The 13,525-nt window shown below is 43.2% G+C and overlaps 1 protein-coding gene and 1 long non-coding RNA gene across 5 annotated transcripts in view; one reads left to right on the top strand and one right to left on the bottom strand.

Annotated features, from left to right (window-relative positions):
- The window catches only part of LOC129033946 (uncharacterized), a 115,869-nt gene extending 110,129 nt beyond the window's left edge, over nt 1-5,740 (bottom strand). The window contains exons 1-4 of the long non-coding RNA XR_008501713.1: nt 5,581-5,740; nt 3,918-3,955; nt 2,678-2,824; nt 2,347-2,483 (exon numbers count right to left, since the gene is read on the bottom strand). This is a non-coding gene — a long non-coding RNA (uncharacterized LOC129033946). The remainder of the gene's footprint in view (nt 1-2,346; nt 2,484-2,677; nt 2,825-3,917; nt 3,956-5,580) is intronic.
- A 6-nt stretch (nt 5,741-5,746) lies between these two features.
- LRRC3B (leucine rich repeat containing 3B) overlaps nt 5,747-13,525 on the top strand; it is an 88,470-nt gene continuing 80,691 nt past the window's right edge. Inside the window, exon 1 of one of the 4 annotated variants that reach the window (XM_054483147.2) lies at nt 5,747-6,211. The gene's annotated coding sequence lies outside the window, so the exon portion shown is untranslated. Of the gene's footprint in view, nt 6,212-6,571; nt 7,026-7,617; nt 8,483-13,525 lie in introns of those variants that run through there. The other 3 variants (XM_054483151.1, XM_054483152.1, XM_054483150.1) reach the window with 3 other exon arrangements.

Below are 13,525 nucleotides of genomic sequence, written 5' to 3'. Positions count from 1 at the left end.
CATTGTGGGATAGTAGAAAAAACACATGTTTTGGAGACAGATGATCCTGGGTTTAACCCCTAGCCTCAATATATAGAACCTGTGTGCCCTTGAGCAAACTGATTTGTCTATGAGAACAGTTGCCCTCCATCCCTACCCTAACATCTGGTAAAAAATGAAATGAAATTTTGACAACATTTTAGCACGATGGCTGTTTTATAGCATGAGTTCAATAAATTAGAGTTTTTCATATTCCTACTGGGATTAAGGAAGAGATGCAACAAGGAAATACATCAACTTATTCAATAAATATTAATATCCTACCCTACGTAGAATTCTATTCTAGTTGTTGGAATACAGTAGCAAAGGATTCAAATCTCTGCCTTCATGAAGTCTACATTCTAGTAAATTACAAACACTGGGATCACGTTTTCACATTTAAGGTCCTATTTTTATTGTCTGGAAAAATAGTTGTTTATGTTGCTTTTGGGCTTTTAACTTTGAAAAATGTAAGCCTTATATCAAAGCATCCCAAAATACTTCTCTCCAACTTTTAATTGAACATTTTCTGAGAGTCATTCCTCAAATCTTTCTTTGATGTTGCATTAGTTGAAATTTTTTGGGTCCCAAATGATGGAAAGAAAATTTGAATGACTTTAAGTAAAAAGGGAAATTTACTGAAATGAGTGGATATATAAAAAGCTATGGGAAGAACAGAGACATGGCCAGACCTTTAAATAGCTGTATCCAGGGGCATAGAAGCTACAGGGAATTGCCTTGTCTCTCACATCTGTACCTGTGTGGCAGCTTTATCACTCATACTGCAGTGTGGCTTTCTCCACATGGCAGACAATATACCTGCTCATTGTACCTATGATTTATATCTTGCAGCTTTAGCTACCAGAGAGGTTAACCCAACCCTCCCAGTTTTCTTATACAAAATTTCCAGAGAAGAGACAGTTCCACTTTGGGGCAAGGATTCTCATGCAGCTTTGTAGTTACATCACAGTAATTATGTGGCTGGGGAACTCCTAGAATTGTATAGGTACCCATACTATCTGTTAAGACATAGAACCCCAAGAAGGCCGATTCTCATGTCATGGTCACCTTTCTGGCAAGAAGCATGTATAAATAGCAGCTCTGAAAGTTGGAGAAATAAACAAATAATAGAGCTAGAAGAGACCACATCTTATTCAGTCCACACAGGTGTCCATTAGTAGAAATGAGCCAACAATACATTACTTTCTGCAAATTTGTCCAGTACATCCAAAACAATACATTAAAAAGGGATTATTTACCATTTATGTGTCAGGGAAGTAATAATAATGTATGTATTACACATATTAATGTTCCTGTGTGCTTCTAAAGTACTGTGGGACTTCAAAACATTTTCCAGTTTCAGGGAATTAATTAGCTTCCCTGTGAAGTAACTCATGACCAATATTGCCAGTTTGGAAAACGAATGATTGAATTAGAAAGCCAAGGGATGTTGAATTATTCATTTTTTCAATAAGGGTATATCAAGCCCATACTTCATGCATGTCTCAGGGCTGAGGCTTGTGGGGACATAAACTGAAAAAGTCTCTGCTCTCAAGGAACTTAGAGTCTAGTAAGAAAGGGAGACTTCTCAACATTGAGCCCTAATACAAGTCAAAACAAGGCTCAGGTAAGATGGATAAATATGAGAGACTAGAGAAGGTGATGAGATAGGACTGGGAAGAGAGTTAAATTGCAGAGGCCTTTAAAAACACCATGAGAAATTTAGTCTTCCCTATGTGAAGGCATCATTAATTTTTTTAATATAGAAAATATTATGAATTCATTTAATTGACTAAGACTCCAATTGTTGATGAAATTATCTCAACAAATAAAAGAGAAATTGATCCATTTGCCTAAATCGTTCAAATGATTCGTTAGTTCACTGGTTCAGTTTGCCTGGTGTGTTCTGGGCTAAAATTTTTGCTATTGTTTGAAGACTGGATGAATTTGTACAATTGATAAGGCTAAATAAATTGTTCAGGTTTTCATTATCTGGAAAGGGTCTGACCCCTGCTGGAGCTCTCCTGGTGAACCCAACCGCTATGCGGTGAGGAAGTCTTTGAGAACCTATGGTGTGATGCACAGGGAGAGCCCCGCATGGAGAGAAACTAAGGTCCCTGGCTCTCATCTCCTGTTGGATGCTCAACCAATAGCCAACAGCCAACACAGCCTGTCAGGTACATGGCAAGCCACGTGGGAAGTGGATCAGAGGTGCGCCTTCCTCAGTGAGCCTTGTTCAAATTTTAGATTCAGGCTAAATAAATGATGGCTGCTATTTTAAGCCAAGAAGTTTAAGGATGGTTTGTTATTAGTAGTTAACTGGATCACCTGTACAAAGGATTCATGGTAATCATATCTTCACATTTTGATTCCATTCATCCATTAGACAGCAGAGTTTCAGGCACCCCAGTGATTCAGATTTCAGAAACTCAATTCCTGGGCTCAGAGAAATTGCATTTTCATTTCTGTAAAGAGTTTCAGAGAGAGAATACAATTTAAAATTCAAAGAATTTCCTTTACATGAAAAGTATTCTGGAACATATTGATTTTTAAATCGTGTGCCCCTATTTCTAAAGAAAGTTAAACTGAAAACACCATAATCATATTCCCCCCTGTATTTCTATAACATTTTTAATATACACAGAAAACTTGTAGAAACCATCCATCTCTGACCCAGAAGGGCCACTAAAGTAGGTGTGAAGGTCATGGTCCTGCAGTGTTAGGCTTCCTTCTCTAGTTCACTAATCAAAAGTTACAAATATAGCTTCTGATCCTACCTTTTTCTCTCTCCCTCTCTCTGTATTGGCTGTCAAGAGAAGGCAAGGGTAGCAACCAATCAGCTCTTTATATTAAACAGCACATTTTGCTGAGCTGGACTTGACTTCTGGTTGCTACAAAACAAATCTAAGTTTATATCAGAGGTGACAAACTCCATGCCCTGTCATTTATCCTTTTTATAGCATGGGTGACACCAACAGTCAACAAGTAATGTTGATGACTTGTTGATGAATCAACAAAAACAGAAAACTTCCAAATCTAGATGTTTCCTATGTCCATAGTTAGTCGTATTTTAATTAAAAGACAATTAAATTAAAAACAAATTCCGCTGTTATTTACTATATAATTTTACTTTATGATTACTACAGGATTTTTTTTTTAAAAGACACCCCAAATCCCAGTGCCAATAGAGATAGCCACTGGTAATATTGAAGTATCTCTTACTGTAGAAATGAGTCTACATATGTATATATTTTTACCAGAAAATATATCATACCTTAAACTCATGTTTATACATTTGTTTGCCAAATAAATCTATTTATTTAATATATTGAGATTTTACTATGCATTAAGCACCATGCTAAGGGCTTCATAAATGCTATTTCACTTAATCGCAACAATACTACAATGTAAATAACATCAACCCAATTATACAGTCGATGTATTGGAAGTTCAGGTCCATAATCACATCATCAGCAAGTAGAAATGCCTGGTTTCAAACCCAGATTTGTCAACTCCAGATTTTATTTTTTACTATTCTACTTCTCACTTTGTGCATCTGAAATTTTTGATTAAAGTTATATTACAACCATAAATCATGATAATATTCACCTACAACATTTTAGTGTCTGACTGATATTCCATTGTATAGATTTACAAAATATTTTACCATTCCTCTGTTGGTAGACATTTGAGTTTAGTTTTGTTTCTTTTCAGTTTTTCACTAATATAAACAACACTGCAATGAATATCCAGGTAGATAAATCTTGTTGCTCAACCTTAGTTATTTCCTGAGGATGAATTTGAAGAATTAGAGTCACTGGAAAAATGAAATGCAAAAATGTTATGCTTTCAATAGCATGCCAAATTTCCCTTCAGAAAAACTACACCAAATTACATACCTGCTATCCACATGTATCTCTGTTTGTTCTAAAATCTCCTTTAAAAAACAAAAACAAAAATTAAAAAAAAAAACTTTAAACCACAATCTTTTAAATCACAGTATGATAACGTCTAAGAGACAGAAGATATCTTAAGAGTCATTTAGTCTAATCTCCTGCATTATGGACATACTTTTTCATGCAGCATTCCGGATCTGAGGTATCTATCCTGCAATTTGTAGAAGGTGGGACAGAAAACAAACAAACAAACAAACAAACAAATCTTAAATATCCTTAAACTACAAAGCAATTTTCTTCACCTCTGAGCAATGTAACACTTTCAAACTGTTCTAAAATGCATCCAGAATAAGAGTGCCTCAATAGAAATGAGGAAACTTTGGCAGGCTTTCAACATACTTGACACAGGTCATGAAATAATCAAGATTTTTTGGTCATTCTCCACTTGGAATGGGTTTGCTCTAGGTGCTGGCAGCTGAACATATATGCCTTGCTTTATGCAGTTGCTTAGCAGCTTGGTTTTCTTTTGCTTTTGGGAATTCAGGAAACAGAGGTGGGTGGTCAGTGGGAGAAGGTTGATTGTCTAGAGACCAAAATGAATTAAATACTTTATTACCTTTCCAGTAAAGGGGCTGTGAGTCTAACTGTATGTGTGGCTCCCTCCACCACACCCTAAATCAAAACTTTCATCCCTGGAGTCTCTTTAATTCTAGAGACACTGAGATTTAGCTCATACAGAAGGAGAAAATGACCTTCAACTGGATAAGCTTTCCTTGAGTACCCATTAGATACAAAACACTGCTGGATGTTGCAGTGAGAACAAACAAACAAAAAGCACAGGGAATACTCATATGTGAGTGAAGAGATAAATCTATAAATATATAAGTTCCGCAAGTGATTGGCAAATAAAATCCTGAGAGGGCAAAGAGAGGGGAAAGATTTCTGCCTCGAGTCAGAGGACTGGGGTAGCGGAAAAAAGCTTTAGAAAAAAGGTGGTATTTGTAGAGTCTGGAGAGGCGGGTTCCTCTGCCCCAAACTGGGGTCTACTGCAGATATGGTAAATAATTAAAATCATGAAATAAGAACATCACTAAAACCAATAATTTGACTTACTCTTAAAACACACGCGCGCACGCGAGCGCGCTCGCACACGCACACTGGCGTGCGCGCGCTTTTTTAAGAGGCCTGTAGACTCCATTTCGGCTGCACGTTAAAGTCATCCCAGGAAGGAGAAGGGAAAATTGAATTCCACCTTCTTCTGATTTAGAAAGCTAGATTGGTTGAGGATCGGGATCAGGGACCACAACTCAACCCCGAAACTTTGGGCTTCCAGAACTGCAGGGGAAACTGATTCTGAGATCCGACAACGGACCCTGGGGCGGGAGGAGAGTACCTTATTCATAACCCTCCCACACAATAGCGGAGCACAGTACTCGGCACCCAGTAAACACTCATTTGTCGAATTGATTTTAAGCCTCCGCTTTTCCCCCAAGGAGGGCAATCAATCCATTGCACGTTTTGCTCCTTTCACCAGCTTAATTCAGCTCTGATCTCAGTAGTTAGAAAAATAGGAGAAAGAATGGGGCCATAGCCTGCTGCAAGTAGAGCTGTGTAAGGGGGTGCGAGGAAGGAAGGCGAGAGCAGCAGAGGGAGTTAATACTCCTACCTCAGCTAGTCTCCGGCAGCCAACGCTCAGCCCCCTCCCCCTCTCCATTCCGGACCCCGCAACCGCGAGGCGAGAGAGCAGCGCCGGCGAGGCGCTGGCTGGGCTCTGACTGTCACGTTAATTCCCTGCTGCTTTTCTAGTCCCCAGCCCCCTCGCCCCTCCTCCTCATTCTCAGCCTGGGTTTGGAGGCGATTTCCCTTTATTAACTGAGCCGACTGCATCTGGGCAAGCGGCGCTTTGCCCCTCTCCTGTCTTTGTCTGCTCTTCCTGCAAGGCTACGGCGCCTGGAGCAGGGTCTGCAGCGGCCGCCGCAGCAACGCGAGCCAAGTCGTGCCCCGCACGGCCGCCCGGGGCCGCACCCTCGCTCGGTGGCGGCGCCCGAAGACGCCAGCCGCGCCACGCACTGCCTGCGTCCCGCGCCCCAGCCGCCGCGCACCAACGCCGCCGCCTTCGCCGGGAGCCAAGCCCGCCGGGCCGGCCCGGTCCCAGGTGGGCAGCTCGGCTTGCAGCTGGTTGGAGGTGGCGGCCGCTGCAGCCGTGGCAGCGCGCACACCCCTAAGCATACGCACCCAACGCCTCCTCCCTGAGCCACGAGGATGGAGCAGCCACCCCGGCCCGGGACTGGCGCAAGGTAAGGTGCAGCCGCCTGTTGCTTTTCGCAGAGCGCGGGATCATCCCTCTGCCCGGGTACCTAGGTCGTCCCTCCAAGGAACAAGTAGAGGAGAACTATTACCCCAGTTCTAAGCCATGCCTGTCTAAGCTCCCCGATCCCTTTTGCGCAGACCCTGGGAGAGACCTCCTCCTGGAGAGAGAGAGTCGACCCTCTTTGCTCCTGTTCAGCCGGCTGCTATACAATAGTCTGCAAACTTTTGTGACCCCTTCCCTGCGCGGTGCTCACCCCGTGCTGTGCAAGTTGCAGGTTTAGTTCTTGCCCTTCCCCCAGCCCCTCTTGCCATATGCATCTGCCCATTTCTCTCTGTGTGTTCTTGCCAGTCGACTTTTCACTCCCCGCAGCTGTGGCTCCTGAGGCGAGGGTTTGGGACCCAGCAGTGCTCATCCTGCCTCTAGGAGCTGGGTAGGGACAGAGAAGGTGAAATAAGAGAGGTGGGACGTGGAGGATGGCTGCGGCCACCCCTGAAGCTTCGTCCAGTGCGATGGGAGTCAGTCCATCCTTGCACACGCCACCCCCAACTCGGCAATGAAACCTTTGGAGTGGCTTGCGGCTGTGCGCCGTGGGAACCGCAAGTGCAGATATGGGTGGGTGAAGTAAGTGGCTCAGGGAGGGAAAGGCTGCTCGTGAGGTGGAGGAGGAAGCTGAGGGTCGGGTAGATCTGCCCACGGTTGAGGGAAATGAAAAGGTACTGCTAAAGTGGGCGAGCGGCCAGCCCTGAGAGGCCATCTGACGAAGAGGAAAAGGGATTTGAGTCCGGAGGGCGCTGGCCTGGGTATGTAAATACAGATGGGGGAGGGGCTGGGTACCTGGGGGCGCGTGGAGACAAGGAATGGAGCCCCGGAATGCCGGGCCCTTGGGTACTTGGGAAGGCAGGCTGCTGAGTGCCTGGGATGGGGCGATCTCCCTCCTCAGAAGCAAACAAACCTCCCCGCGAGAATCTGAATGCTTTGGCATCTTGGGTGGTGACTGAATGGTCAGATCGTAGACTAGGGATGCTTCTCCAAGCTCTAAGAGGACCATAGTCTGCTCTCTTCTCTGGCACCCGCTTGCTTCTACGCTCCTTCACCTCTGCAGCCAGGTCGGTAGACCCACGCCCACCTTCCCTGCCAGGCACTCAGGAGTCAAGGATGTTTCCACAGCCGCAGTGTAGGAAGGGGACTCCTGCCTCCCAGGGGGAGACGTGTGTGCGGGGTAGAGGGGAGTCCCCAGCGCGCGGCGAGTAAACAGGGGTCCAAAGTGGTTGGAGGAGAGCGCAGGAGCGGAGGCTGCGGTGGGAGCACTTTCCCCCGCCCCTCCACAAATTGCACCTGGGCGGAGCGAGGGAGTGGGGGGAGCCCTGTGCTGCGCCCGGGAGGCTGGGGATCGCAGAGCTGGAGGGTGTGCAGGGAAACGCAGAGCTAGGAGGTGTGGGCCTCGGGTGAAGGGAGACCCAGCTCTTAGACCTGGGAGCCCAGACGAGGTGGATCTGCCCACCTTGCAGCTTCCAGGTAGATCCTTCTTGTGGCTCCAGATGCTCTGGCGAATGCAGGAAGGGGAGGCTCTTTTCTCCTTTGCACCCCAGCAATCTGGAGTGCAAGACCGTTTGCGGGAGGGGGCTTAGTCAGCTGTTTCGAAGAGGCAGCCTCCCCTCCCTTTTATCCACCAAGCCCCCTATTTCCGGGTGGGGGCACGGTGACTGCCAAGGCCAGTAAGCACCTCACTTAACCCTTCTCTCCCTGAGGAGGTGCATGCTCCTCTCCCAGAGGTGCCTTTGGCTGAGAGTGGATCCCTGGTTCCTAGTAGCCCTATAGGGAAACATTTGGAGGTTGGGTGGGTTTGGAACCCTGTAAAACCTTTAGGTCCTCCCTGTTCAGACCTTCCACGTGCAGGCTTTTCTTACTTTCTCCGCGGGTGCCCTGCAGAGGACTCCTGCTGCCTTGTACCAGTTGGGAAAAAGCAAAATTCAGAGCAGTTCCTTTTTCTGGGTCCCTCGCCTTGGCCACATCGGAGGAAACGTCGACTCGCCAGGGCTCCCGGGAGAAATCCCGAGGTCAGTCCCTCCCATTCTAGGGCACCCCTGGAGCAGCTAGCTCCCTGCCTAGCGGTGGCAAACTCCAGAGCCCCAAGGAGCAGAACGGGGATTCCCTGGGCGCAGGCTCCTGGTGCAGCTCCTGAGCACAAAGGCCACACCCTCACAGGCCAGGCCTGGTGAGAGAGCCGGGCTTCTTCAGAAGTACCTGGACACCTGAGGTAGGATCCTAGACTTAAAACTGACACTCCACGAGATTTAGCTCTGACCCCCTAGGGCTCATTTCTTTCTGGGTGCTTATCTATCGCCTGAATTTGCTCTCTGGCCACTTCTTTTTGCATGTAGAAACAAGTTAGAACATGTCCCTTGGTAACTTGAGGAAAGACTCCAAATCCACACCAAGGTGGGTTTATTTCAGGTTGCTGAACTGTTCTGGGGAGACAAATAGTAATGTAACAATCAGCACTAGCTAGCAGTTGTGGAGTTCTTACTATGTGCCAGACACTGTCTTTGATGTTGTGTGTGCTTGTGTTAGATTTAACCCTCACAACAACCCTGAAAAATGGGTAGAGTTATTTATCTCATGTTATAGATGGAGAAACTGAGTATTGAAGAATTCAAGTTATTTGCTTATTGACATTCAGCCAGGAAATGGTGGGGCTGATTGGTCTGGTGAGCAGAGAACACTGAGTGTGTCCCATACTCCCAGCCCTATTTGGTACTAAAAACCCTTTGTCTTGAAGGAAGCGTGAGTGAGGCCCCTAACCCTTTACTCCAAACTGCAGCGGCATACTATAAGTGCCAGTGCTGGCCTGTGAGCCCCTGTGACTAGAGTATTAGGGAGACTGATGTTGCATATCACCTGTCTCAAAGTCTGTTGGGGTACACCTTGGTATAGTGGAATACTAGTACTAGAAATCGATTTAGAGAACTGGCTGCTGGTACTGGACTTCTCTTCTGAACCTTCGTAGACATTCCCTTTTTAAATAGGAAGAGAAATGGAAGGAGGGATCCAAATATGAACAGAGATTTGCTCTGTAGTCAAAAACTAGAGGCAGTTTTATGTAGCAATTGTATTCTGCAAATGAAAGCCTCTCTCTGAATTGAGTCACAGAATTAGTTAGAGCTAAGAGGGATCTCAGATATCATCCCACCCAATCCACACTTAGGGAGGAGATTCAATGCTGAGCTCAAGGCCACTTGGTGCATTTGTAGCATAACTAATGCTAGAACCACTGCCTTTTGACCCTTGCTCAAATATGGTACCATTATACATAAATAGATTATGCTCACTCCTGCTGTTTTTTAAGCATCTTAGAATTAATTAGGAAAAGGCTTTTTATTTTTAAAAAGACTGTTTTGCTTATTTTCATATAAATGCTTCTCAATCAGCATAACCAGAAAAACTCTATATCATATATAATGAATAAGCTACCACAAATGTGACTCTTTTTGCAAAAATAAAAAATTGCAGAATATTTGTAAGCCTTCAAATCAACAAAAATTAACTATGCAAACCTCTGGATGATTCTAAATAAGATTAAATGATTTCTAATGATTTTAGCAAAATCTTCTGTTAGATTGAATTGCTTCATCCTTCTGTACTTCCAGGTATTTGTGAAAATAATAGGGAATTTTTCCTATCACAGGAAACATTCTTTTGAATACAATGGCATAAATTCTTGGATTTCTCCTGGATTTTTGACTTTTCATTAAAGTTTATGCTGATGTAAAGCTGAGGCAAAACAATATATTTCTGTACTTGGGGCTCAGAAAGAGGAAAAATTGTTCTTTGTCACTTCCGATAATATTTGCCCCTTCCTCGCCTACCTAGCCCCTTCAACAAAGGGGGCTTTCTCCAGTCACTTGAGGATTTCATATACCTTTAAGCATTTTTGTGGAACAAAATTCTAGTTTCCAAGAACACCTCATGTCTTTTCTCTGTAGCTGTAGTACCAGGATGTCCTCCCCTTGGAGACAAACCAACAAAAAGTCAGCCAGGGTAAACAGGGAGGAGGGATAGAAGAATCCTGTTTTTCAGAATCAGATCAGCGGGGCAAGAGTCATACACAGACGGTGGAAACCTGGTGCCTTTTAGGTCACCTGGAATAGGATTTCCATCTCTAATGCGGTGGCACTCTAGAACCTAAGCCATCATATAGTGAGGACCTAGGCCATCCTATAGTGAGGACCTAGCCCATCCTATAGTGGAGGGAGAAAAGAAGAGAGTGAGGCAACAATATTGTCAGAGAAGGGACGGGGTGGAGGAAGATGGAGGTGAGGCTTGGCTGCTGAGGGACCCAAGTGTGACCAAAATGCCCACAGAGAGCCAACGTGCACTAAGAGCTGCTCCTCTTCTTCCTTTTTTTCCTACCCTCGACCTCAGTCTGCCTTTTGTGTCAGGTCGACTGTTCTGAATCCCCAAGACCCCAGTTATCTCAAGGAGAAGCATTCATTTTCCAGAGAATTCATTAGAAATCAATTTTGTTTTTATGCAAGTAGGAAAAACTTGCACAGCAGCCCCACTCTTCAGGAAGAGCCATTCAAAACCAGATCATCCAGAAGGGTGACCTTCTGGAGGTGGGGATACCAGCTTAGTTGAGTTGCAGCAGTGTTAAAGAAAACAGACGTAACACTGAAGTTCAGTGTGACAATATCCAAAAGAAATGGTCTATGTCCTAGGAACCACAGGAAGGGGAATCCTTTGGAACCTGGGCAGACATTCTGGTTTCCAGTTCCTAGTTTATTCAGGGGAGCTGTATCCTCATCTTACTTATGTGGTCCAATCCCCTCTACTTATTTGACTGTGGCTCCTATGTGGTGCAATATCAAAAGTCCCACATGACACGTCTGCTGGGGAAATTCTTTGGGGTGTACCTTTATCTTAAATCATATAAATATGAGTTCGTTAACATTTAGAATAACAATTACTATTAAGCAATATGCTCTAAGACAAAGGATATGAAAAAATAAAAACTTTTATTCAGAACACAATGAATAGATATGTTTATACAATACATAGTATGAGTTAAAAGTCTTGGGTAAGATATTTGAAAATAAAAAATAATCAAGATTTGGAATATCTGATCTTGACTATTTTTAATAGCAAGAGAAGCTAAATAATAAGGTTCTATAGAAAGAGTTTGAAGAAGATACTGAAAAAAATAAAACAAAATCTCAGAGTAGGATCTGAGAAGCTTTACCCTTATTGATTTTATTTAAAAAAATATAAAATATCTTAATCTATATTTAGATTTGAATAATCCACAAGATTAATAAATTTTGTATTCATTTTATTATCTGAAGATTGTGACTTTAATGAACTTTATTTGATAAATGGTTTGGAGCCATGATGGAAGCTCTTATACCTGAGATGTTAGTATATATCTACATATACTTTATAAAAACTTAGTGAATTAATACATCTCAACATGATAATGACATATGAAATGGCCATTTCATATGAGAATGAAATCTGGAATCTTCTCAAAAGCTGATAGGCTTGAACATACTGTTTCTCCACCACAGGTGGTAAGTTAATAGTAAGGGCCATTTAGTTCTTTCAAACTAGATAAATGAGTAAATACTTAAAAAAAAAAATCCTCCACAAATAAAAACGGATTTTATTCTTTAGGAGGATAAATGAACAGATTAGGAAAGGTTATGAAATTTACAGTTTCATTTTATCCTAAGCTCTCTAAGCTACCTTTTATGTTAATACTTGTCCAGTGCAAATGTCACTACATTTTCAGACAGTTTAAAAAATGCTTTAGGTGCCTTTTATTAGAAATAAAATGGAAACAAATATTATTAAAAAATGTGAAGCTATTCTCAACCATGGAGTAATATTTGACAAAGTGGTAAGTATGTTTCCAAATACAGATTAGTTTCCTTTTATTCTCTTTTCCTCCTCTAGCCCTCCCCCTCCCTCGCTGCCTCCTTCCTTCCTTCCCTCCCTCACTCCCTCCCACTCTTCCTTCCTTCCTTCCTTTCTTCCTTTCTTCCCTTCTTCCTTCCAATTTTAGGTCATTGATAGAAGAAGTATTCAGTAACTTACTGGGAGAGACTGCTATAATATTTCAGGACAAATACGTCCTCTGGCGAGGACAGTGCTGAAGACACAGTGCATAGTTCTCTAAAGCTGAAGCACAAAGGTCATGATGTCTCATGGCTTTCCCCTGAGTCTTCTAACCTGAGCTCTGATTTGGAGAAATAATCATTGTATAGGCCTGCTACAGAGGGCTCCCCCTGTTAGCAGTGACTAAGCAGTATGCTTTCCCTATGCTGCACTGGGAATTTATGCACTGAGAAGAGTCCTGGTCCAGGCTGCTGATCTTCTCTAGATGTCTGGCCATCAGGGATTATTAAGTGAAATACTTGTAACCCTTTCCACAATTATATTTAAGCTTAGGGTTTCAAAGTTTTTATTTTCCGGCTACTATGTGTTGTGCAGTCGTTTATTGGGGTGGCTAGTTTGTTATTTTAACTGTGGCTCAGAAACTGTGTCTGTTAGTAAACTGAAAATGATTCCCAAAGGGAAGATGTACGGTGGACTGTTGATACCCAATGTTTCTGCTACAAAACCTATGAAAGGGGTATGGTGTGTGGCCAGCCAAGTCAGGAGGGCCAAGCAAGAGGCAGCAGACAACAGCAGAGAAAGGTGGGAAAGGTGGGGGCAGGAGAGAAAGAGGTGTAAGAGAAGCAAGGCAAAAAAAAAAAAAAAAAAAAAAATCTATCCAAAGGAAGAGAACCCAATACTTAGCACAGTAAGACTAAGAGATATCTGATAGTAAACCTAAACCAAAGGATAAGGGGGAAAAAAAACCCATAAGAATAAGAGAAGACCAAAAAAAAAAGAGAATGGGAGTAATAAAGACTGAAAGAAGAGGCTTATAAGGAAGAGGAATGTACTAAATAATACCTCATAGCATAGATCAATTCAAAGGCAGCCTAGCTCCCCAGCCAGAGGGCAAGGTCTCTTTCTCACATATCAGAGTGCCACATTAATGTGGCTTTCTCAGTCTCCAGGCCAAGGTCTTCTACTCTGATTTACTCCATGGTGCCCTTTGACAGTCAGACAAAGCCTACCGGCCCTGGAATGGTGTTTAAATGCATAAAATGTAATACATAAGATTATAGCACAAACCAATTTTATTGAAATATCTGTTTATCGACTTATAAAAGAAACCACTGTTACTAATATATGTGCTTCTTACATAATGCCTCTATAACAAGATCTTGTAGTGGGACTAGTGGCTACTATT

The sequence above is a fragment of the Pongo pygmaeus genome, chromosome 2 (assembly GCF_028885625.2).
Source record: "Pongo pygmaeus isolate AG05252 chromosome 2, NHGRI_mPonPyg2-v2.0_pri, whole genome shotgun sequence".
NCBI classification, from domain to species: domain Eukaryota; kingdom Metazoa; phylum Chordata; class Mammalia; order Primates; family Hominidae; genus Pongo; species Pongo pygmaeus.
This window is presented reverse-complemented; position numbering and strand designations above follow the sequence as displayed.